Source organism: Corvus hawaiiensis, chromosome 5 (genome assembly GCF_020740725.1).
Source record: "Corvus hawaiiensis isolate bCorHaw1 chromosome 5, bCorHaw1.pri.cur, whole genome shotgun sequence".
Taxonomy (NCBI): Eukaryota; Metazoa; Chordata; class Aves; order Passeriformes; family Corvidae; genus Corvus; species Corvus hawaiiensis.
In genome coordinates this window covers 17,675,232-17,701,869 of record NC_063217.1, presented here as the reverse complement: position 1 = coordinate 17,701,869, position 26,638 = coordinate 17,675,232, and the positions used below count along the sequence as shown (strand labels likewise).

Here is a 26,638-nt window from a genome sequence, read left to right as displayed (position 1 = left end):
TTTGATCTGTATCCTTCTTGTACTGTAAATACTTTAGATTTCTTTGTTTCTCAGTAAAAGACAGTGTTCTGGATTTTACATGTCATGATGAAATTTGAGCTAAGGCAAAATGTGTATTTTAACATTTGTCTTGCAAAGTTATATTTATGAAGCAGTGATCTAAATTTCTTCCTTAGAGACAGTAACAGAAGAATATTCCACTTGATGTGAAATAACACTCGTAGGGAAAAGCATCCCTTTCTATAAGTGGTAGAGCAGTGGTATTGTTTACATTGACATACTTACTGCCAGTTACTTTTTATAAGAATAAGACTATTGGCTAATCTGCAATCAGCATCTCCCTATATTTCTTCTGTAGTTTGAATTGTTTATAAGTTTCTTTATTATTTCTCTGTCAGGCAGGTACCAATTGTCAACAACTTCAATCACATAATTAAAAGAATGACAAATAGATAGGCAGCTGGGTTGTCATTCAGGAACTCTCATTATGATTCCTTTCTTTTTTGACCTTAGGAAATCTAGAAAATGGTGACCATTATACTGGTTAACTCACAGGTTGTTGTGAGAATAAGTAGGATGAGAAAGTGGCATCCAATGCTAAAGTGGTGAGGCCATGTGATGAGTATTGAGAGACAGACATCAACAGATTTCTCCTAATCTCACTGTCAAAACCCAGGTTTGAAACTTGAACATGGTGAATGATAGCAACTTCAAACTATTGAGACTATTTAAACCAAAAAATCACTCTGTATCCAGATAGAAAGGCATTTGCATTAGTTAACACCCAAGATTTCACGTTTTTTACTAGGAATAGCATGTATTTTCTTGTTGAGAAAGCAGGTAGTCTCATCTCATCTTCCAATAAAAAGCTGGTTTAGAATGAATTACAGTAAGATTTTGAGTGTAGCATAGTCAGTACCTTATGTTGTACTCTTATATACTTTCTGCAGTTACAAATGCTTCATATTACCTGTTCTTTTTAATACAAACCTTGCTGTTGCTTCTTTGTTTATTATGAGCAATATATTTGTTTGTACTCACATGTATATATGCATAGAGAAGTATACACTCCTTTATGAGATCCATAGCACATAGAATACATTTATACACATATGCAATGAAATATGTATGGAAAATAATTTTAGAATTAAATTTATGGTGTACTAAGTTCAGGTAGATGAATTTGCCATATTTCACAGGCTGCAAATTAAAAAAAAAATCTTAGGTGGTTGTATTTCCTTTGAAATATTTTAAATACAGGGCCTATTTCTCAGTCTCTTACTCATATGAATAGTTTTTAATACAAAAAATTTGTAATAAAAATGCATTTTTAATTTCAGCATGAGGTGCTTCTTTCTTAATAGTGTGGCATTTTGCTATGGATTCTGTTTTCCCAAACATAAGAAATAGAATTAATTTTAATTTTAAATTGTAAAATTATAAATAATTTGAAGGATTTTTTTTCTTACTTTAATATTGTATATAGGGTTTTTCTTGTTATATTTCAATAATGATGCACTGCAAATAAATGTTTCTTTGTTATATTTCAATAATAAATGTATGCCTTACATTGCTTCAGTTCTTTCTCCTTCTCGGCAATTTTTCGTCCTCATTACTGAAGTCACTAAATGGAGCCAAATCAGTTAACTTGCAATAATCATTTGGGGATTGGATTCAGCCCCTGATCCTTAGGTAGATCAGAAAACTTACTTTTCTACTTGTTTTTCTCAGTTGAAGAAGCCTAATGCATCGTAGTAAATACAGAGCTTGTAGTGTATAGCAGAGATTACATATGTCCATCACTTTACTCTCTCAGCAGAATATTGTGCACAAAACAGCATTCCAAATATAGCAACCAACACAAAAGTGTAGGCTGTTTTTACAGAGGTAGAGAACTTCAGTGTATACCAAATAAATGGATGCTTCAATATATACCCATATATTACCATGAATTTGTGCTTCTAGCTTTTTTCCAAATGGAGACAAAATTGCTGAAAATGTTATTAGAAGCTTTTATTCAGATCTCTTTTATCCATGCCAGGTTAAACTTGTATCTCATAGATGAATGCTTGAATAGAAGTATCTGAAGTATTATAATTAAGTAAAATCCTGAGTAGCAAATTCTTGTTGTTATGAATTTTAATAAGTGGTGCAATTTTGTGTTATTTGTATAACAAGACAGTAGCTGCAACCATTCCATTGGTTATTATTTTAAAAATTAGATTTTCTGCCTAAAGGCTTTATAGTTCAGGTCTGTTTCTCTTTGTACCGCTACAGAAGCAGCCAGAGAGAAAGCTGGCAACACAGGGAGCAACAATCTCAAGTTCTCTGCTGCTGAGAAGGAACAAGTAGCAGCAGGTCAATATGTATGGCAGCTCATACTTTCTGCACTCTGTATGGCGTCCTAATCTGGGCTATCTGATGGAGGGACAGAGAGGAGATTCAGGGCAATGCCCATGTGAACAGAAAGCAGAACAGACGGGGTCCTCAGATCTTCTCCAGTGTTGAGGAGGTGGCAAATGACAGCATTTGCATGCAGCAATATGGCCAAGCATGAGAGTTTATGCTGCATAGATAATGCCCAGAAGCATTGCAATGGATGCACATTTTTAAGGAGGGCTTAGAACTATAATAGGTTAACTCATTAATTACAGCAGGGTTTGTAAAGGACCTGATGACGTTTGCAGCCTTTTAAGAGTGGATAAAAACAAAAAGAAACATGCGGGTGGGGGAGGGCAGGCACAACACCAAAAAAATTAAACTGTTTAGGATTTTCTGTTCTTGCCACTTTTCCAGGGAACTGTAGTTATTATTTACTTTATTGGATGATAAGTGAACACTTGAAAACAAACTGGTTTCAAACAAAGGAGCCTGGCAATGCAGGAATACAAATAAAGATACTCTGTTTTTCAGAAGACTTGGACTATGAGTTTTGGGGCAGATCTCAGAGGAAACTTTTCAGCAAATTAGGCCACATCAATTCAGTTCCTAGATATTGATCTTCGTGACCCAGTTTAGACACCTAAATTTGAAAATGTAGTTTAAGCACTAGTAGTTCTTTTCACGCTATTTATCCTCAACAGAAAATCCTTTTCTTTTTGATGTTTTTTCTGACTTTTAAGTTGTATGATCAATCTCTTCATGGAGATGAATCCAGACAAGTCTAAATCACGTGGTTTGGTATGGAGTTTAGTGGACTCAGATATCCAGGAAGCTGCCTGAAAAGTGCATTAAACTACTTCACACTGAGAAAACAGTTTTCATAGTCTTGGTTTTTGAACAATCTCCCTCATTCTTGTTCCAATAAAGACTAGTCTTATCCTGCAGGAAGTAAGAAGCATTATTTAACACCAAGTGATTCACAGTGTATTACTACTGCACTATACAGTTGTACATTTCTGAGGAAAAATTAACTTAATAATAGTTTTATTTCTTTAATCCTATGATAATTGAATTCATAAATTCTTGCTTTGGAATGTATTTGAGAATATTTAAGAGAGTGTAATTCTAAAAATGAATGGAAAAAAACCCTGTGCTATCTCTAGCTGGATATTTTAAAACAAAAGTAATATCATTCATATTCTCCATTGCTTTCTTTTCAGTTGTGGTCTTTTTGCAAAACATTTCTCTAAGTCGAAACCTTAGTTCCTGAAAAAGTATATAGAGATAGATTTAAGTCTTCTTGGCTTATTATGCAAAGGAGAAAGGAGGAGAAAGTTAATATATTAGAATTGAGGTTTTGTTTATTTTTCTTTAATGATTATGTAGAGAAACTGAAAATGCAACCTTTTCACAGAACTGAAACTCAGGAATTCATGGGGTCGATAGGAATGTGAACTGGCAGAATATGGTAAGCCTTCACCTGACTTAATGCTTTCTGATTTAATTTGATATCCATTTAATATAAATTTGACCATTCGATGAATATTTTACATTTAAATCATGATGCTCGTTCCCAAAGCTTGCAAAAAAAGGAGTAAATCTCTATATTATTTCCATAAATGTATTCCTTTAATATAAATTTATCCTCTTATCATCCTATGTAGTTTGGATTTTTCAAGAGTGAATGGAAGGTTTAAAAGCAGACAAAAGTACCAAGCTCCCTTAAAGCTGGGATCCAGAAAAACTCAATAGTGAGCACATTTGAACTGAAAACATTCATGTGACAATTCCTCTCTTTTGAAATTTCCACCCATGTCTGTCTGCCTTAATAAATTAGGGTGGAAAGCTCTTTAAAAATAATTGTACTAAGCTGGTACATGTGTTAAGAGAGAGGTGTTCGAGGCCTAACTGTAGATAAAAGTTGGATATCTGAACTTCCTGTCCTTCTATAAAGGCATGAATTGAACTCTGATATTTTATACTGCCAGATATGTGTATGTTTCCTCTGGCACATCTTTTTTTCCAATTAGTAAACTTCCTGTTTCCAAAACATTTGCTTTACAATGACAACACAGGGCAACCTGAGTAATTTGTATGTATAGTAGTTTCATGATAATCAAAATGGGCTCCAGACTGGGTATGCTTTGGGGAAATCATTAATCTTCCTTGAATTATATCTTTAAATTTGCAAATTTATATTAGGTACATGAAATTATTCATGTAACAGGATATATTTAACAAATTAAGGTTACTTAAATACTCAATGTGTAATGAAGAAGGCAAATATACTACATATTTGCTTTCCATAGTACTATGATTATGTTCTTGTAATAGATGTTGAGATTTTCTAAAAAACTATTTTTGTCTGGAGGCAATTTTTTATTTTAATTGCAAATTTTCCAGCACACATGCATTCCACACCCCTAGTTCCCCACCCCGAGAAAGGTTGGTATGTGACCATAGTTTCAGCTGATTCAGCTTATTTTGTGGAAGATCAACTGGCACTAAATGTTTAATTACTGTATTCAACTTAGTGTCTATCAGTTCATGTGTTTGACACTAGTCAGGTACTTGTCATTCAACAGCAGGATAGAAAGTATCTCTGAAAGTGCTATTTTAAATTAGAATTGAAAGCTTAGGTTTTTCACTTCAATCACTACATCTGTCATCCTGCAGTCCTCAGAAAAGCCATGTTTGTAAATTGGAGTGAGAGGAGGACGGGAGCAACCTCTGAGTAGCTCAGTGTTACCTTATTTCTTGTCCTCTGTGTAAACCAACATGTTAAAGGCCTGATTTATTAAAATATGAATATCAATCTAGTATCGATATCCAACTGAGACGGACAAAGACTCCCTAATGTTTTACAGTTAGAAAGTGTACGTTTATTTGGCGCCAGACACTGTGTGGGATAGCTCCCTAAGACACAGGGCTCCGATCCAAGCAAACACAAAGCTTTTTATTTACAAAAATTATGAATATCCAAAATACAAATGCATATTCATAATATTAACACCTCCCATTCTCCGCTTCATATGGAAATGAGCTTAAATGCCATTAAGTATGCGTAGTGTGTGTTCTGAATTGAGTCAGTGGTCTCGAATTGGGCCAGTGGACCCAGATAGATGAAGTGAACTCATCTCCCTCATTTTGACCTTTTTCGCCTTTTTGAACTTCAACAGTCTTAATTACTTTAGTGACCTCCAAATTTCCTCTTGCGTGACTTTTGGATCGGTTCTCACAGAGGGAGGAAATTGGTAATTGTCTTTGTTTCCTAGACCAACTTATCAATGTTTCTGTTCCTCATTCTAAGCACAGCTAAACAAACATGCAAATGACAGATCACCAATTATTCAGTAATCAATTACTAACATCTTGAAAACCGTTTCAGGTCCAGCTCTCCTAACTATTTTAACTAACTCTAGCTGGGCCCTAATTCCCTCTTATTCTAACTAATTTCAACACAGCGAGCCTATAACTAAAATCCTTATGTTTCTTTTAAATCCATGTTTCAGGCCAAGCTGTTATACTAAAGTGAGAGTTAAAATTAACTTTAAAAAATGCATTTCTTGATGTTATGGTAGCAGATAGCATTTTATTTCAATCAATGAATAGAGTACTATCTGTGGATGCTACGTGTTTTAATTTTTTTCCCTTATCCTCCTAGAAGTAGTAGGACATTAAAAATTAAATAGCAAAAATGAATTCAAAAGTTTATGATTTACAATTGTTCCTGAAGGGGACAGATTAATGAGAAAGACTGGGCTGGGATTAACTAAAGTGATTCTCCTTCAAAATTATTATGACTATATTATAAGGGACTGGATTATGAAGGTGTGAAGGTATAATACACAGTGGAAGTGTAATAGGCTTAAAAAGGGAAAGTTTGTCAAATGTATGTCAAAGATATCACATGACAGTCCCATAGTTTAAGACTATATTTCAATGATCTATTTAAAATGAAGTTGAGTCAAAATGGTCTGAAGGTTGCCCACAGAGCTCTTCAATGGTGATTTATTTTGTGGTTGTACATTGTAATAAAGAGTAACGAAAACTTCCTGGAGCACGAATGATCTAAGTATTGTAAATGTTAGCCACGAAGACAGTATTTGTCCACCAATTCTTGAAAGACCACTAGGAACTCTAATTGAAAAAAAAGGAAAGAGGCTATGACTCATTATTAATCTCCAGAACTAAACTGGTTTAATTAATTGAAAAATAATGGTAACTATCAAAGTGAACTAAAAAGGTACAATTTCTGTCAATATTTATTGGATTAGACCTTCCTGTTTTCTCTGAGTTGGGTACTGCAGTGGTGCTGCCTTGTCTTCTGGTAGCTGTGTTCACAGGCTGGATCTACACGGCAGCACTGTCCTCATTTCAAGCTGTCTTACGTCACTTTAACCTTTAGTCTAATACTGGCTCCATATGACAAACAGCCAACCAGACTACTGGCCTGTGAGCTGGGGCTACCACAGTGCCTCTGATGTTAGCAGGGTATGTCGCTCTGGAGACAGACAACCTCTTCCCTCCTCTTTCCTTGTGTGTACTTAAAATACACTCAATGTCATATACACATCATTAGCAAAGCAAATTTCAGACAGCAGAGACTATGAATAATATTTTCAGTGTAATAGAAATGAACCTCAGGTTAAAAAACCTCTCTCTTATTATTCCTTCTTCAACAATATTTTAAATTAGGTTAATACACACTGAGGCATTTTACCTGTCACATTCAAATGAAAGTGGTGAACCATATGCTGGTTATTTTTCTGAAGAGCTGTTCCGTGTGAAAGCTATTTTAATAAGAACACGCATTTGTGATAGTTCACAGTATACATTTATAATGTATAGTTACTCGGGGCTTGTCCTGCATTTTCTGCCAATTCCCATTTCTCATGAAGAACCCTTGATTATAATCTTCATTGTTAAAGTTACCAGGAGTTTAGAATATGTAAAAAGTGCAGAATGTGCCCTCCTTATTGTTATCAGCAAAAGTGATCTTCAGACAATATGAATAAATTACTGTTTTTCAAATAGTAGAAAGGTCAGCTTCTACCTCTCTGTTCTTTGCAGAGTGAAATTGTATGCTTGCTACTGTTAGTTTAATAAGATCTATTAATAATATAGAACTTTTTGGCCAGGAGAAAAAAAATCAAATGGCACAGGACTTTCAGTCCCCTTTTCAGATGATGCACAAATTTAGCAATTCACAAAATTGCATTATGAAAATGAGACACAAAATATTAATTGCCTTTTTGTTTTGATTATGGCTTTTTTTTCTTTTTGCCTTGTTTTTTTTGTTTGCTGGTTTTTTTTACTGGCACATCTATAGTAGTTGAAAGACATCTTTGGTTTAAGGAAATCTCGTAGGCAAACTGCTGCATCACAGTGGCTGACTATTTTAATAGCTGTGAAGAAATCTACCTTTCTGGGCAATTCATTTGTAGTAAAATGGCTACTAGGCTCCTTCTGCAATCTTTAAACTTTCCTTGATCACATGCTAGCAGAGAAAAATAGCTCAGCAAAGGCAATTGGTTTTGGGACCCTCTCTGCCTCAGTAAAGAAGTGGTGTCTCCATTCCCAGGAGAGGAATGGTCTGGAGACCTTATGTACGTGGACTGTTATCTACTGCCCAAAGGAAATTAATATCTCAAAATTATGATTTTTGGCTACATTGAAAGCACATAGAAATGTGGTTTTCAAGGTTATCTATGAGTTTGTTGAGCTGTAGAGCTTTTAATTTATTCAATACTTTATTTTTTATTAGGAAACTGCACAGTCTTCCGTAGTCAGTTAATGTTGAACTTTCTGTTTGTTTTAAAAATGAATAATTAAAGTTGCTGACCAAGGCAAAAAATATTCACCTTCTTTTAAATACTGATGGATTTACTGGTAATTAGACAGATGTAGCTAAATTTTCTAATTTATTTATAGGTGTTGTTCATTGAAACATTATTCAAGAAAATTTACGATATTGTGGTGATTATATGAGGTGCAACATTACATATCTCCATAAATGAGAGATAATTTAATATATTGTACTAACTATTTTATACAAACACTTATAACAGTGACAAATTGAAAAGTAGTATATTTTACAAGTTCATCCTTGAGAAAGGCCAGACAAAATGGATTGATTTAGCAAGAAACAAACTTTTCCCTTGGAATAAATTCCTATTTTTTTCAAGATAAATGGTGAAAAAGCTGTACATATTGCTGAGAGGAAAAGGGATATGAACTATTCTCTTGAAGCATTTTTCAGGCTGGCAGTTACTCTAGCTACAGCTGCCAAGGTACAAGCTATCTTGACTGCCAGGCTTTCAGGTTTTTTCAACAAAAAGTTTTTTATCAGTAACATTTGTCAGGGAGCCAGAGGAAGCTCATCTGTTTGAGAGAGGACTCAGTTACCCTCACTCAGGGTCAACTAAACTTTGGAATTTGCTTGTAGCCAAAGGTTCCAGCCTAACTTACGGAAAGGTTTTTTTTTAATCAAGCTGTGAATTGATTAAGTGAATTGATCAAGTGAAGCCATAATAATTCCCTTGTATTTGGATCCCTTTAGGCAAACAAGTAGATGTTCATCATTATCCAGCTTTTCAAATACAGTAAATTCTAACTTTTCTGCTCACAAGTTGCCTGATTGTACTAAGGAGTTGGTACCTTATTTATTTCTAAATATGTTTCCACACATTACAGGAATCAGTGTAGATGAGAGTAAACCATGACTAGGATTTATGTCCATCTCCTGGCTTTGCAAAATTGGTCTGATCTGCACATATCTGTTATGACTGCAATGACTGGTGTTAAAGATGGAGAAAGTGTTAGAGACTGATGTAGAGAGAGATATTGTATAACTTTCCATTTCTGTTCTTCCTGTATACTTAAAAAACCCTTGCTCAAGGAGAAAGGCTGGATGTCAGACTGACATTTTCAGTTGGGACCAGAGTAAACCAAACAGGAAATTACATATGCTTTTCTGATCAGTGTTTGTAAAAATATTTTGCTTGTACTTTTACTGCCAAATGAGACTGTAACATTGTCTGTCCCAAAAGATGACACCATAGATTTCCCCATGGCACAAGTGTGACTTAGACCCTTTTTAGTGGTTTAAAACTTCCTCACTTGAAACTTCCCGACCCTTACATTTCTAAAGATACCATTTACAAATAATTTAATGTTGCAGGATGCTAGTCACATTTTTTTTTCTCCAGGAAAACGTTCATAGGAATGTGTAAATTAAAAGACAATTATTTCCATTAAAGTCTGCACACTTAAAAATTAGTTGAGTGAATGTTGCTCAAACTTAGAAAAAACTGAAAGCTAGAATAGTATCAGAGAAATTATTGCTTGGTAGAGTCACATACATGATTAGCCATTCAACCTAATTTATGGTGTTGTCTTGGGTTTACCTAGAAAATTATCATTTATTAAGATGACAGGTGTGAATAAGCATGACTAAATTAGCATGTGGTGGCACTGTATAAAGGCATGAAAAGTAAGGAAAGTTTGCAAGACACATTGATTATAAGAAACCTCTTACTTAAACCAGGTCTGATGTTGCTTCCAGTGTACCCAGAAATGTACATTAGTCATCATTAAAAAATCAACCTGTCCCAACAATTACCACAGTGATACATGGATACTGCAGTTGTTTCATGGACACACAAAAGCTTTGCAAATCCATCCCTTCAATTTCTGAGTTGAAAAACATAAATAAATCCTGCAGAACTCTGAGCACATGGCTGTGCTAGAGATGAGGTAATGGCTGGATTGCTGTGGAAATTTATGGGTCTCCAATAACCCATGTTAAAAATGTACTATATTAATATGCAGAGTCAGAGTGGCTTTTGCACAGTAAAAATCAAATTAGGCAATGGTATTATTATGGGTTACTATTGTGCTCTTGTTACAAAAATGCTGTCTGAGATGATTCTTCCTGTTCGAGAATGTAATAAAATATTTGAGGTCTCTACAGCTGTGTTCTGTGGGGCTAGGGAGAAGAGTAAGGAATGCCTTCAGAATAGCTCCTGGCTTTTTTGTGAGTCACTCTGATGGAGCCTAAGGAGTGCATACAAAGAAGTATTATCACCTCTGGTACAGGCATGAGTGATTACTAGGTGTTTCTGAGGTGCTAATGTGTCATGACTTCTGAAATTTTCCTTCTACTATATTTTTTTTCTGATTCTAAACTTTCCTTTCACTTGTGGAAGGTTCATAGAAATCCCTCATCCCAAAAATTACTTGCAGCATTTGGTTGCACTTAAAGGCTTAATGACAATGATTTCATAAATAGTGGAATGAATAAAAGAATGTGTACCGTATATATATATCCAACATTAATGAAAGTTCACTGAAAATAATAGGTATTTGTCATTCTGATCTTTGAAAAATATCACTCTTGTATTTGGTGGTATTGTCACTAATGCTTTTGACAACCTCAGAAGTTCATGACAATGTCATGTCAGTCTGTGCCAAAGGGACCCTTCTTCTGGATAGGGCTTTACTCCGTTTCATATCCTTGGCAGATAAAAAATCCTTTTTTCTCAAAACTTAAACACAGTTCCATTTGGTGGGACTGAGAAGGGGCATGTGCACACCATTTCTTGGTTCTCAACAGCTGAGGACAATTGTTTAAATTCCATGTGGCTAATCTTATATTTGGCAGAACCTTAAGCAGTTTTGGCATCTTTGACAATAAATTCTTCAAGGAAATCACTTCTATCTTGCCACCCTTTTTTTTTCCCCCCATCTAATTTAATCAGAATTACTATAGGCAGCTTGAAGACTTAGCTTTCCAACATTTTTTCTTTTAATTCTGCAAGTTGTAAAACACTCACATTTGTAGTTCTCTGTTATTATTATCCTATTAGCTACTTTTAACCTTAATTTTACTGATCACAGATAAAAACCCCCTTCATTTCATTATAAAAATGTAATATTCCAAATTAACTGGAAATTATGAGGCAGGAATATATGAATGAAACATTATTTTAAGGCTGAATTGTAGATGAATGCAGGAAACCCACCTAAATAAAATATAAACTTGCTATAATTAACCATCCCCAAGGCTTTGTATTTTTATGTTGCTATACTGAAATTTGCTTCAGTTAAAATGGTGTCTTAGAAGAAAATACCAATGTGGGAATGACAAGATACTTTCTCAGATTTAGAAATTATGAAGATTACATTTAACACCCTGAACGGGTTTCTCTTTCCCATAAAGGGGCTTGAGTTCCACATAGAGAAATAACCCTTCTGCAATGGAAACAGAACCGCACAAAGCTCTGGTCTAAGTGCCAAGCTGGCTGGTGTTTTGCAGATACTTGAGGTTTTTTATGGGGAAAAATTTCCTTCTCTGAACTACTTAATTTCCTTAGATTTCATCCCAAAAACATCGCAGACAATCTAATTTATCCACTGTTCCAAAGGTGGCTTCTTTCAGTGAACCTGCCAAAATTGTATCCTATTACTCCAGCAAGCAGATTACCTATCAAACCATCTTATAATACGTCTCCTATCCTTTACACAGGTCCTCTTCTGCATGGCAATATGCACTTTTAAGAACATAAAAATGTGCTTTGGTATCAGTATTCCATTAGTAGACTTGGGTTTTTGCAATACTCTCTCTTCAGCTGCCTATCAGAGATATCATAGAAAGCAATGCATTTTTACAAAATTTCAGATTTTTCACCATAAGGATTTGCAGGTTATATCTACTTTTCAGACTTTTTAGAGCAACAATTACATCTCTTATTCTCTTTCAAGGCAAAATAACTGATAATGTAAAGTAATTTCAATATTTTGTCTGGTTCTCTTGAAAACAGCTTTGTTAACAGTCTGTTACAGAATAGTGTATTAATCTTAATATCTATTAGGTTCAGGACCTCTTGGTACGAGCATATGTAAAGTTCCAGTCATATGAACTTCATCATCTCTACTTACATGGCATTTGTCACTTTCCTTGTTGGGATGGTTTTTATTGTTTATTCATACATTTATCCATAAAATCCATTGTACAAGAAAATTGACATAAAACTTCCCTTCTCCCCCTGTTCTGTAACATGAGATCAACAATCCGCTCTCTCTCTCTGTGCCTCTATGAGTTAAAATTTGGGTTAAAGTCAACCCTTCTGTGTTTCTCCATTTTTAGTAGAGGAATTCCTTCCCTCTTCTACCATAAGCACCAACTCTCACTTTCCACCTAAAAAAGTTTTCCAAGGCCCTTCCTTCAGGTCATCTCTTTTAAACTTGAATGTGTTGTGTCTTCTTGAAATTCCTTAATCCACTGGAAATGGTGTTCCATGTTACTGGCCCTTTCTTGGATCTCTGGTAGTTGTGGAGGAGATTCTTGTAGATTCACAGCCTTCTCACGTATTTCGGTGTTAATAAGGACTTTATCTGTGGCCACCGAGAAACTTTCTGTAGCTCTCCTTTAATTTTTTACAAATTTCTGTTCTTGATTTAAGTTACTTCAGTCATTTCATTTTCATATCTGTGAGCAATTTAATTTTTTTCTGTCTTGGTCTAATGGAAATTGTCATTTCCACTTTCCCTTCTTCATCTTACACCAACACTGCTGTCTACTCTCAGATCAGCAACATTCTGGGATTTTGTGTTGGTGGTGGGGTTTGTTTTTTTTTTTTCAGGGGATTTTTTTTCTTCTAGTATAAGAGAAAAGACACATTGGGCTCACATAAATTCTAACATCCTGTTAAATTACTGCAGATGTACATCGTGTTCCAGGGTATGGTAGGACTAAAACAAGAGACAGAATTCTATTTACAAATACTGTTGCAAATATTGTTTCTGTTGACTTCTTTACTAAGTTGCATTGTGTGAGCCATTTGAGACAATATAATATATTTGTCATGTTAACTGCATTCCTCCGTAAAATGTAGTTATGGAGCTTCTCTTTGCATTAATTTTTACTACTCCTACTGCCTTTCATTCTGAGATTCTCCCTGGCTTTATTAGGATTTCTACTGACTGGCAGATGCCTACTGATTTGATTTTCCAATATAGTCTTTGCTTTAAAAGAATAGAGACAGCAGACAAATGGAGTGTGGTTTATTATTCTTGTGTATATCTATTATAAAATGCAAGGAGTGATGGTTCACCAAGGTCACTGTCAAAGTCAGTGATGATGTAAGAAATTTATCCTTTATTTCCCAGTACTTGGGATACCCGTTCCTGCTGGTGAAAGATGCAATCAGGAATATTCTGTATTACTGTAATTTCTGGTACATTTATTATGCTTATCTTCACACAAGCTGGAAGGAGATTTTTCATTGTGTCTGTTTTATGTGTTTTCATGGCTTATGTCCTGATGCCAGAGCAGAGCAGATTCCCTGTAGTTTATATTGTGCTCCATTTACATCTGACAGGTAAAAAGCAGAGTTACTGTGAGTGCATGGTTTATTGAGACAGAAGCTTTTCAGTCAGGGCCTGAGATACACTGACTCTGAAATTTCAAAGTAGATGGTACAATAAAAATTGGTAGAAAACCCATGTCAACCTGGAATAAAAAAAGACAGTATGAAGAGAGGTTAGGCTGTTGAGCTGTGTAATTAAGCAGTATCTTATATGTACTGTGTGAAGCTGAGGTTTGGGCATGGGAGTAATGTATTACTGTGAATCACTGGTTCTTTGGTAAATGCTCCGCGCGTGTTTTACTATGTTACCTGTTCATGGATATATGAGATGGTTCTCTCTCTTTTTTTTAATTCTGTAAGGATTTGAACAGAAATCCTCTGCTAATGAGGACAGATAGGAGTGCATCCCTCAGGGGTAGATAGACATGTCTTGTATTACCACTATGACAAGAAATAGGATGGGATGCTAAACTCCCAAAAAAATGTGAGAACTGAACTGTAACTCTTGAGGACTTCTTTTACTGAAGAGTTCATTCATTACTAACAAGACCACTAAACCACTGCTTGTTTTAATTGTGGAAAAATAATCTCAAAGTTAGTTAAGCATAATGCAGGATATATGTAAGGGACACAGTCTTTACGATATTTTCAACAGGTTTATGCCATGTGCTTTTTCCTAAAAGGTATTTGAGGTATGTTCCCTAACTAAAAAGAAAAGCTGCATCCTCAAAGTCCAATTTACCTCTAAAGAGACAGCCAGAGAGTTCCTCTTAGACCATCAGTTCAGCTAACAAGCAATTTAAAAGCTAAAGACTCAGCATAGTGTATACATTTTTGACTGAAATGAAGCTGCAGTAGATGTACAACTTGCAAAAACAGCCAGTGGAAAAAACCCAACAGATATGTAAAATTATTAAATATAAGTAAAAATAGTGACAAAAAAAAGAGAAAAAGCTCAACTTCTTTGTTGTTTGCTATGTAACTTTCCTGGTATTACCTCAGAGCTTTATATACCCACAAAGATGATTAAATGGCATCACTTTGCATTAGTATGTAGACCCATAAAGGTCTTACTTAAACATTTTTACGATGAGTAGGTTATTTTGCCAAACCATAATTTTGGCCAAACTATAATCCAACACTGTGATTTATTGAAGTTCACTGAAAGGTGCTATAGGAATTGTGAGTGTTGCAAGGTGCTAACTGGATAATATACCCCAAGGGACCAAGACTGAAGAAGGACTCCTGTCCTGACACATTCTCACAGAATTCTTCCCAGAGCTCTTCTGGAGCACCTGCATTGCACCAGGGAGAAGGCAAAGCTTTGCCCCAGTTTCGCTCCCAAACCTCTGCAATTCACTAACGTTCATAATTAAAATTACTTTAAATTGAAGGTCCTTGTTCTGGGTCACAATAATTACCATGGTGATTTAGGGAATATACCTAGGTATAATTTCTGATATCACTTTGAGAATTTGAACTCTGTACTTGTAACTGTGTCAGACTGAAAACTCCATTTGTACTCCACTTCCTACCTCCATATTGGAAAAAAAGCTAGCAAAGGATGGTCAAGCTTTGATTCAACTTATTTATGTGAAATGTTTGAACAATTTTGAGTGTTGCCACATGTGAGTATGGTCATCTGAGAAATATATTAGAAATCATCTGATGAACATGCATGGAAGTTGTAAAAGATATTTTCAGATCCAATGTTTTGTAGAGGGAGAGTAGATGAGACAAATTTTGTTAAGGGGTAAAAATTCATGTCAGAGAGGTAAGGAAGAACAGGGCATTACTCACACAACTCTGATTCAAGTAGAAAGGAAAAATTTATTGTTGAAGTAATAAATTTTCACCCGCTTTTTAATTTTTTCTTTTTTTTTTTTAATATTTGATGACATATCTAGAGACAGGATAAAGTATATTGGAGGCTTTTACAAGTAGCACATACTATATGCTGTAACTGTTGTTTAAGCCAGAGGAGGTTAATTGTAAACCAAAATTCTGGTCAAACTAGTGCTCTGGAAAATGATGGGTTTTTAGCAATTGAGGTATTTGGGAGAATTTGCATTAGTCATAAGGCCTAGGCAACTAGGCTGTGGGAGATCTTACCTCCCATTAATGCTCACTGTCTGGCAAATGTTATATCCTGAGACAGTATCTGGAGACTGAAAACCAGGTTTACATTTTAACAATGTTGTTTTGGTAAGTAAGCCTGAAATAATAGCTTAAGGAGTGATCAGCAAAGGCAGATTTACCAAAACTGCGATGATTGCCAGCTATAAAAGTCAACCAAATGAAATTGGAAGAGGAAATGTTCTTTTAAGTTAGCTGGTATTTCAGAACATCTGTTTATATTATCAACAGCTTCTAAAGGAACTTACTGTTCACAATGTGGTCTCCTGGGATGTTAGAAGAAAACAGCATTCAGGCTACTCCAGCAAATCCTCAAGAAGTTACTACAGGATTTGGTTCTGGGTAGCTGAACCTCTCTAATTTTATCCTTACTTAAATATAATCCTGATAGAACTTGCACTAAAAATCAATGGAGGAATTTAGGAGAGATTGCTGCTTCCTTTCCAGAGGGAAAACTTTAGGAAAGAGATACAAACACTTGACTGATAAGTTATGGTACTCATCTTTGCATATTTTCCTGTAGAACCAGTGGTCTTATTTTCTATAACTGCAAGACTAAATCTCCTGGATTCCCTTAGCAATGTTTCCTTATACTTTCTACAAGAACAGACCAGAGATTTTTAGAAGCTCCGTTTTGCTGCAGTGCTACAGCATGGTTTTATGTGGAAGGTGTTGTTTAGCTCAGACCATTCTGTAGTTAGCACTCTGATTTCCTAGCCTGCACCTTGGTGGTTCTGGTTCAGCACATCAAATTTCATGGTTCCTCCCAAAACAACAAGATGAGATAAATAGTTGCTTTTCTCTTTCTTAAAGTAAAATGGAGCATACCAAGGGAAGATGACTTCGATAGCATCACTCTCATCTTATTTTAGGCTATCTGACTTAGAATCAGTGTTTCCCTTTCCTTTATATCTCTAATCTTCCATACACCTCTGGACAACTCAGTCTAAACTGCTGGTGTTCTGTAGTTACATAATTACTGACATTTTGGACTTCAACAGCAGTCTGTGATGGAGGAAGTAGCCAAAGGAAAACAGTTATAGAGCTGTTACTGATCAGTAATTGATCAGTTACTTTATTACATAAAAGAATGTGTAGTTGGAAATGATTAGCAATATCCAGTGATCTGTAATTAGCAGTATCTTTTTAACAGGATGGGGGAAAATTGTGATGGAAAAGCTCATGGGTGGACATAAAGACAAGGTGCTGGCTTACTAAGTACCTCCTCTTCCATGGCAAGCAGCACAGGGAGAAGGGGAATGAGGGATTGCAGTCAGTCCGTAACAGTTCCCCTTTCTCTCTCCTTCCCCGTTACACTTTTTCTGTGCTCCAGTGTATGTCCTTCCCATGATCTGCACCTCCAGCTTGGTCTCTCCACAGGCTGAAACTTCCTTCAGGAAATATCTTCCTCCTCAGGCATAGGGTCCAGCAGCTACCCCACTGCTGCCAAAACCTTGCCACTTAAACCAAGCACAAGAGGAAATAAAAACCTGGATAAATACTCAGTCACCAAATCCTAAAACCTCAAAAGCAACAGTCATATAATCTTTTGTGCTGTGTCACCAAGCATTTACCTTGAAAGTGGGTATGTTCTTGAGCTTACTAGTGCAGCTGAATGACTCCAGGTTTCATGGTATATCAAAATCTTGTTATTGTCCAGCTTCAGAGTACTTGCAGTCATTTCATACTCGTTTGTTCAAATATTATTCTTTGACTCACACAGCATTATTTCCAGTTCTCAAGTTGCTATTTTTGATATATCTGCTGACAAGAGCCATATCCTTTCTTGGTATTGCCTTAACTGAGCTAAACAAGTTCAGGTCATCCTGGAAATTTTTGTCTTTCTCTATTCCAACTTCAGTTCATCTTTTACAAACATGACTGAACAGAATTTTGCATTCTATCATTGAGTGTTTCTGTCTGATACCAAAGACTCAGAGTTTCAAACTTTCTCTAAAGCATTTTAGGTATCTTCTGTCATGCCGCATCAGATTGATCAGTAGTTGATGGCCATTTTATGATCAAGTAATACATGCAGGTTTTTACTTTCTCTGTCACTTCCAAATAAGGGGATCCTTTTTCCAGCTCACCTTTCCTGTTGTTAGGTTATTTAGATTACTACTGCTTATTGTGTCAAAATATTTTATAAAAGCCTTGTTATTTCGGTATTACCTATTGGTACAAGGTATTGTCTCAGTACTCGTATGAAGAGCTGTGAAGAAAAATTTGCCCATTAAAAGAGTTGAAACAATTGTTTCAAAAAATTGTGATGGAGAGGTAAGAAGAGAAATAAATATAACTCAACAACCCTGATAAGGCTGGCTGTTAAACTGATACTGTCTGGGTGAGAAGGAAGTTTCAGAAACTCAAATAATTGGTTAATCTAAATGTTAAATGAGTGCAAGATTGGCAAGTATACCATAAAGGAGTGTTATTTTCCTGGTTAAATGTACTAATGCCACTAATAAAAAAACTAAAGCAAAGCAACTCCTACCCCCTTCCTCACATACAAAGTTGTTCTTTTCTTGAATGACCTTCATAAGCTCCAGTAAAACATCTGTTCATCTTTCCTACCTGACAAGACCATAAGAACAAAAAGAGGGTTGCTTCCACCTACAGATCTCAGAAACATTCTGGCAAGTTGTTATTGTTATAAACTTTGCTCTCAACCACCAAGATAATAACCACAGAGTGGCAGTCTGCTTTCATCTTTTTTAATACCCTAAATTTGTTGCCTTTCTTGTCTTTGTGTCTCCATGGCAACAGCCAGTAATGAAGTTGCTGCAGGTGTTTTAATGCCAAAACTTTGTAGATCGGTTAGTTGACCAAATCCATGCACCTGTAGCCTTTTCATTAACACTTAACTTATTCCTATTTTCTCTCCAACATGCAATTAATTGGGTACTTGAAGCAAATGCATAGGCTACCACCCAAATCTCAATGCACCTAACTATGCCTGAACAATGTGTTTATTACCTATTTACAGTTGTGAGAGTGTGTGGAGTGTATATTGTATGAACCTCATACAGTACACAAGTCTCTTCCATTCAGTTAAGTTTTTCTTTAAATATGAGATTTATAATTGCTGTTGCTTAGTTCTCAAAATTGTAAAATGAGGATGAAAATAATTTATGTAACCTCTGCCTGAAAATAGCTCAAGCCCTGTGTATTTTAAGCTTTGGTTGTTGATAAGTATAGGAGTTTGCTTTTCATGCAGAAAAGCAGAGGCACAAAGCTGAATGGTTTTAGTGCTTTTCAAATCTGAATGCCTCATCATCTTTGGGTATCTATTTTGTGTTACACACCAGGAATGATTTTGGTACTAAAGCTTTAATGTACATCATAAAGCTCCCATGGCAGCTCTTCTGCAATATTTTGTTTTGCTTTTTTTTCTCCACATATTTGCTGCCCAGATGATTTAGGATTTCTTAGATCACAAGGGCCACATTGTGAGTGAAATTGTTTTTTCCCAAGAAATGTTCTTTCTAAAGGAACAGAGATTTGTAATTATCTCAGAGCTGAGAAAACCTCGAAGTTGCAGAGACATATTGATTGAAATTTATTACTTTGGGGCTTTGTATGAGACATATATGACTAGGAAGAGCTTATTAACAGAAACAGTGATTATCCCTCCATGGAAATGTTCATCTTGGCATGTGACTTCTGATAGTGCTAGCTCAGATACCTTACCTTCTTCCACTCATTCTCAGCTAGATATTATGGGGGACAGTCTCTCCTGCCAAATAAAGTAAAGGATCAGACTTGTTTTAGTGTAGACCAGATACCACTTTCTCTGAAAGCAGTGTTTTGTTCATCCAACTTACAATAGTGATACCAAACTTTTTTTTTAGTACCTTTTTGATGTAATTAACTTTACGCGTAACTTGGCTCATCTTTCAGAACTAAGCAGAACTGACTGGGTTTGCATACATTTTATACTTAAACTCTTCATAGTTTAGTTTGTGTGTTTCTAATCATTCAGAGCACAGACCTCAGCATCAAAATGCTGGTTGTGAGTTGTGAGAAATGTATAGGAAGGCACGTGAAAAAATATTATCTCTGTCTATTATACACACAGAATTGCTGGCGTATGCTTCCCAGTGAATGTGTCCAAACAATCCAATAACTGGGTGATTTAAGAGTTCAGTTGGCAGCTGCTTTCATTCAGCTTTCAGTGCTTTTGAATTATTAAATGATACAGTCTGGTGACAGCAGTAGAGTTACACTCCAGGTGCCCTAAAATTAGATACAGAATTTCATTAAAGCCTGAGAAATGAGAAGAGAAAGTTCCTGTGTTGTTGGTTGTGCCCTAAAACATACTGTTTGACTAATATCTGTTTTAATTTGGGTCCAAGCATCTGTACTTGGGAAAGACCACAGTCATCAGTCCAAGCAGTTACAGGTAATATTAGTGAGGAGCCAGAACAAAAGGGTTGTGATGGATGATAACATAAGACCCATTCACAGGAAATTAGATTTTTGAAGTGCCAAAGAGAAACATTACAGAACTCAAACACCATAAAATAACTGCTTTCTCCATCCTTTACCCTGGAGGAGGCAGCACTAATGTTCCTATAAGCCAGAAGGAATGTTGTTTTAGTAACTGAAACTGTACACTTAATCTTGCCACAGATCTTCTCTTTCATTAGACTTAAAGGCAGTTCTGACTCCTAAGTTCTGACTCCTATTCCTCACAGAGGCACAGAAATACATACTGAAGAAAATAGTGTACAGACTTTTAAAATGTAGTTACCAAAATGTATATTTTTGTCTTCATTTGGGTCATTAACACTTATTTTTCTGATGCTGATTAAGAAGTCATCCAGAATGAGAAGGAAAACCAGAAATACTTCAATTTCAAAGGCAGCTCTTAGTAACGGGATCTTTAAGCAAGTGTTAGTTAGATTAGGCTCAAGTAATAGACTACCTGATGTAGGTGAGGTTTGACATGATTCACAGTTCTGTGTTTTTGTAAATATCTTCTTTAAACTTATGCTATATGCTATTATATTCCTTTCTGCACTTCATAAAACATTCTTGATAAATATTTGCTAATTACAGCCTTACTGGAATACTAAACAGTCAGAACCATCCATTATCCAAGTATCTGAAGGTGAAGAAGATGGAAGGAGCCCATCCTCAGGAACTTGTGCATATGTTTTGCTGGGAGTTCACTCACACCACTGTACCAGCCTCTTCTGAACCAGGGTTAGTGGTATGATTTATTAGTCAGTCTTAATCAGCAGCTATGCTAACATAGACTCAGGTAGAGGCACAAGTCCTGCCTCAAAGATATAACAAAAGTCACACTTAAGACAACTGAAGCTCCTTGGTAGGCTGTACTTAGATAAAAAACGAGATTTATAATTTATGGGAGTCATTTGTTCTCCACAGGGAATTGTCACTTCTCGTAGAAACAAAGGTGGTGAGGCTGTCAGGTGGTCATTTATTGTGTTGCCTAGTCTAAAGCTTTAGCCATTTCTGACAAATGTTTTGAAACAACTAAAGCAATGTTGAGTACACAATATGCCTAAGAAATCTGACATTATATTAGAATTATTAAAAAAAACCCCCAACCCTTACTATAAATCTTTTCTGGAACTTAAGTTTATTACATACTGTTGTGGCTCAACAGGCATTAGAATATACTTCTGGTTTTTGTGACAACTTTGCAGGGAGTGAAGATTGTTTTATTGTTTCCCTTAAGTCTTATCCTTCTTAAATGAAAAAAACCCTTGTTTTTCAGAATTCTTTCTATTAGAGTCCATTTAACTCCTGATACTCATTGTGAATTCACTTCTACAGGTTTGTGTCCTTGAAAAACTGTTCCCTGACACTGGTGCAAAGCCATACCTGAAATTTTACTAATTTTGCAAAGTCATTCTTTCTTCAGGGAGCACTTTGCTCTTTTCTCCACTGACTTGTATTCTTTTTTTTTTTTTTTAACTTGTCCAAATCTCTTTGAATTCTGATCCTGTCTCCAGTGTGCTCCCAGATCTTCCCAAAAAATTCCTAGAAGAGTTATTTTAAGACCTGTGAGGTTATTTCATGTAACTTGCTGGTGTTAGGATGTGATTTTCAGTAGATTTTGTCCAGAAAAGCCTTCTAATCATAGCAAGATAAGCCATTTATGCCATATAGAAAGTTATAATTTTCCCCTCTTTTTTTGATATTATCAATAAACTCATCTCAAAAGTATTTACAATAGTAATGACATATTCTGAATATTTGGCCTTTTTTTTTTTCAGTATTTCTTCATCAATGTTTTTCAGCAGAAGTGCTAAAACAAAATTTCTGCATCATTATTTACACAAAAATGGAAATGTTTTTTTTTGTAAGTGATATTAAATGACTTGCAGAACTATCTTTCTGGTTAGCATATTTGAACAGTTAAAGCAAAATTTCCACTATGAAAATGTTATTTTACACATCTTGGAATGTGCTTTCTACTTCCATTTTTACCCCCTGCTCAAGAGTGATATAATACAGTTTCAATTCTCTATTGTAAAATTGCATTTTAGCAATTATTTAACCAAATTCAAACCAGCACAGCCTTGGTAACTTCATCATAACTGCAGTAGTTCATGTCTGCCCAGCACCTGCCTATCACATTTTTATGCAACTTCTAATTGTTATGAGTGATTTCAGTCATTTGTATTACACAGACAAGGACATGTAATAGTGACACCCAATTGATGCTAACCTACTAAGTCAGTGCATATGACTCACTCTCCATGAACCTTTATGTGTAATAGGATGTGATAGTCAATCAGAACAAAGATCGCTTCCATGTGCTCTTTCATATAGTTTCTCTTTACATAATTCAATCTTAGGAATGACTTCAAATCTACCTATTCTTGGATTATATTGCTTGCTGGAAAATGATACATTTTCATCTGCCATCAGTATTACAAATTTATGATTGCTGATGAATCATTGTTCCTCAATATTTGACATTTTAATCAAATGTTCCCTGGGGCGCATTTTCATTTCAGATCATTAGTGTGATTCTTATTGGAGTACAGAAAGAAATGTAATGAAAAACACCCAAGAGCAATCTGCAAGGCAAAAATTTTTCTACAGAGGGTTAAAAGTCTATCAGAGTCCCATTCTGACATTTTTAATGAAATAATTTAGACTAATTTGGTATTCTGACTGTGAAAGGAAGCTGTGTTTTAGGTGATCACAGAGGATCTTCCAGGATTACATGGGCCTTTCAATTTTAAGTAATCCAGTACTTCTAATATATGCATATGGCATGTAGGTTTTTTCTTTCTCTTGCTTTTGGTTGCAACACTTAACAAAAGGAAAAAAAGGTAAAAAAAAAGTGTTTCTTTTTGCACAATAGGTGTTACTGAAAAAAACACAGCTGCAGGCTGTTTTAAATATTGGACTGCAGCTTTCATCAAGGAGATTCAGACTGTAAATTTCTCTGTTCTATAACACAGTGTGTGTTCCAAATAGCCAGCAATAAAGGAGAAACAGGATAGCTTTCCAGATATCTCAACAAATAGGCCCCTGGATTTGCTATCAGGAAGAGACTAACAGTAAATACAGTAAAGAACATTTCCATAAGGCCAGAATCTGTAGCAGCAGATTTCAATGTCTTTCTGAAGAAATATGGATAGATAAATAGTAATGCTCAGTTGACCAGAAAGAGGCTAGAGGATGACTAACTGGCCTAAATTTCCAGAATATATTTCCTGAAGTTGTTCCATTCTTAAGGTCAAAAGAAAGGTGTGATCTCATCATCAACCCAGACCTTAATCCTGAAAGCAATGTGTATTCTGCCCCCAATCCAGCAAGATAATATTTCTGCCTTGTATGAGACTGAATTTATAAAATTCAAGTATTTGTCTACTTCTTCAAGATGAAAGTAGGATCTCATTCTCCACATCCTCAACTTCGTTTTCACTGAGTTTATCATGAGAAGTGTGGGTAATAATTTAGTATGGCTTTTAGCATATATACATCTTCTCTGACTTTTTTAAACATCATTAGATTGATAGTTCCATTGAATTGGCAGAAACATTCTTCAATTAAGTAATTCTGATTACAAAATTATGATTATCCTCACAAGGTTTAATTCAGAACTGATTTTTTTTCATTCAAACTATTTTCATAAAGTCACACCGCTGCTGCTCCTTTACTTTCTATCTTTCCTGTGTGCACTTCTGTCAAAACTTTTCCAACAGATTTACCCTGAAGTGTCCTAGGATGGTCTAGCTCTTTTGGTTGAGTAGACTAACAATGACCTGGTAAAGAACCTTGGGCTATGTTTGTGAAGAGTGCGAATGTGTTCTGAAGGACCATAATGCTATAGAGTAACTTTAGCTAAAGAGTAATACTTTGATGTGTCTTTTTAATTGTGGAAGCAACTGCCAAATTCTTTCATTCATTCATTCATGCATTCATTCATTTATCCTTTCATTGATTCTCCTGCTGTTGCAGCTGCTGGCTTTATGCTCCTGAAATTACTGCTTTTTTTTTTTGAGACATCATAAGGGAAGGAGCCATGTGTGCTACTTGCAGGTTTTGCTTTATTCTTGCATGGTTTTCCATTAAGATCAGAGCATTGCTGCAGGCTTCACACTATGAGAGCTTTCAACAAACCCTAACAATATTTTAGAAGACTGTATTAGTCTTGGGCTTCTGTAATAAGTCTCAAATGTGCCATCCAAGAGGTGGAATCTCCATCTCTAAGATAAGCTTGTACATAATTTTCTCTCACCTTATTATTTTGAAATAATTACTGGCATTATTTTGAAATACAGTATTGTCAGTTGGAACCACCTCTTAAAGCATGCAGTGGAGCCCTTTCAGACACACGCTGTGCAGTGAAGACAATTTTAATTAAACAGTTCTAAGAATTTCATTTATTTAGCTGTAATGAGCCCTGCAGCATATAAGTGAAATGATAAAGTTTTTGCAATTCTGAAAAAGCTCACAGTCTAGAAGCTATGAACTAGTAATTTGAGGGAATAAAATAACATATTTTTTGCTATCATTTTGAATTCCCTTTGTGCGTATTATATCCTAGAGACAGTTTAGGAAAGGTTTTGATGCAAGTGATGCAATATCTTGTTTAGTAGCATCATTGTCTGAGGGGATGAGATGAAAATAGCAAATGCCAAATGAGATATTTTAGTTACACAGATTTGTATAAGGAATGTTTAGCAACTACAATAAATAAACCTTTGACAAAGTCTGTGTTGATTAATTCACCAGGTGAATATTTTTAAAAATATTTAAAACATATATATATATATTAAAATCACACATAGAAAAATAGCATTGCAACTTAAGACATAAGCAATGCTTATACCAGCAAAAAAAGGTTTCATTTAAAAATAAGCTTTTTTTTCTTTGATGTACCTGCCCCATTACCGTAATTAAAAGCCAGAAATTCTTCCGAACAGTGTGCTTTCAAAAAATGGTTGACTCAGAACTGAGGAGCAATTAGAAATGGATTTTCTGTATATAAATATAAACACTTGTTTATTTCAGTGCAAGTATTTTCTATCTGCTAATAAAATCATAGAACTCCTCCAAGAACATGGAGTCCAACCAGCACTGCCAAGTCCATCACTAAATTATGTTCCTAAGAGCCATGTTTACACTAAATCCCTCCAGGGACAGTGACTCCACCACTTCCCTGGGCAGCCTGTTTTAATATTTGACAACCCTTTTAGTAAAGAAATTACCACATATTTATTTTAAGTTTATTAGATAGTGGTCCTGTCTGACAAAAGAACCTGTAACAACCCTGATATCAGCAGCACCCTAAAGGCTCAATCACTTCTGGCTACAGCTTTGCCGGCAGGAGAGATTATTATCCACTGCTTTCTTACAGACATTTTTCACTCTGGGGTGGTTATTGTCCTCTCACATCTATTAGCTCAGTCTCAAAAATAGACCACACTAGTATAAACAGTTTCAATAGTATTTTGTTCGCATTTCTAAGCATATATATGTGTTGGGTAATGAGGTTTTATTTCTGAATTAACTGCCATAATGGTTGTGTCACTGGCTACTCAAGGAGAGAAAAAACTGGTAGATGCTAATTTACAGTGTATTGCACCCCGAAAAATAGCCAGGTTTCATCTCAAAAACACATTAAGCTGTACCATAACAAAGTGCTGTACTAAATTGCTTATTGATTCTGAGATCCTGAACAATGGGTCATCAGGTTTCTTTCTCAATGCTCTTTGTCCAGTTCCCTCTTTATTTTTGTAATTGATTTTTTTATTTAGTTAGCAATAATAGAAGTTCTATAGATTGCAAAACAGTATTAAAGAGTCTAAAGTTATTCTAAAAATGATTAATTATAAATAGAAATGACACTTTAAAAAAGAATTCTTAAATTGCTAAAAGAAAAGCAGTACCAAACACCAATAGATTTTTTTTAAAAGCTTAATTAGCTAGCATTAGTATGACCGTCATTAAACACTTATTCCAAACAGTCACCAAGAAGATTGCTGATGGTTTATTAGGCACCTTTTATTCTGTCAGTCCAAGTGCTTTTATTAGGAGAAGGGATCTTAAAAAAAAAATCTTCCTGATGTCCCTTTTCCTGAACCTCAGTAATTTCCTGAAGTTTCAGGGCACAGATTTTCTTTGCAGGTAATTGCAGACAGAATGCTGCAAGCCTTAGTGTCATTGTTGAGTGCAGTGCAGCCACTCAAGTCGGTTTGACTGTCCAGAGTGACAATTTCCCCAAATCTCTTTTCCACATGCCTAAGAGATCT

General features: G+C 35.4%; 1 protein-coding gene across 11 annotated transcripts in view; it reads left to right on the top strand.

Moving 5' to 3' along the window:
• Positions 1-26,638, top strand: part of KCNIP4 (potassium voltage-gated channel interacting protein 4) — a 400,021-nt gene that overhangs the window by 310,554 nt on the left and 62,829 nt on the right. The window contains exon 1 of one of the 11 annotated variants that reach the window (XM_048302881.1): positions 3,822-3,850. The exons of the other annotated variants lie outside the window; for them this stretch is intronic. The gene's annotated coding sequence lies outside the window, so the exon portion shown is untranslated. Of the gene's footprint in view, positions 1-3,821; positions 3,851-26,638 lie in introns of those variants that run through there. 11 annotated transcript variants of the gene reach the window in all.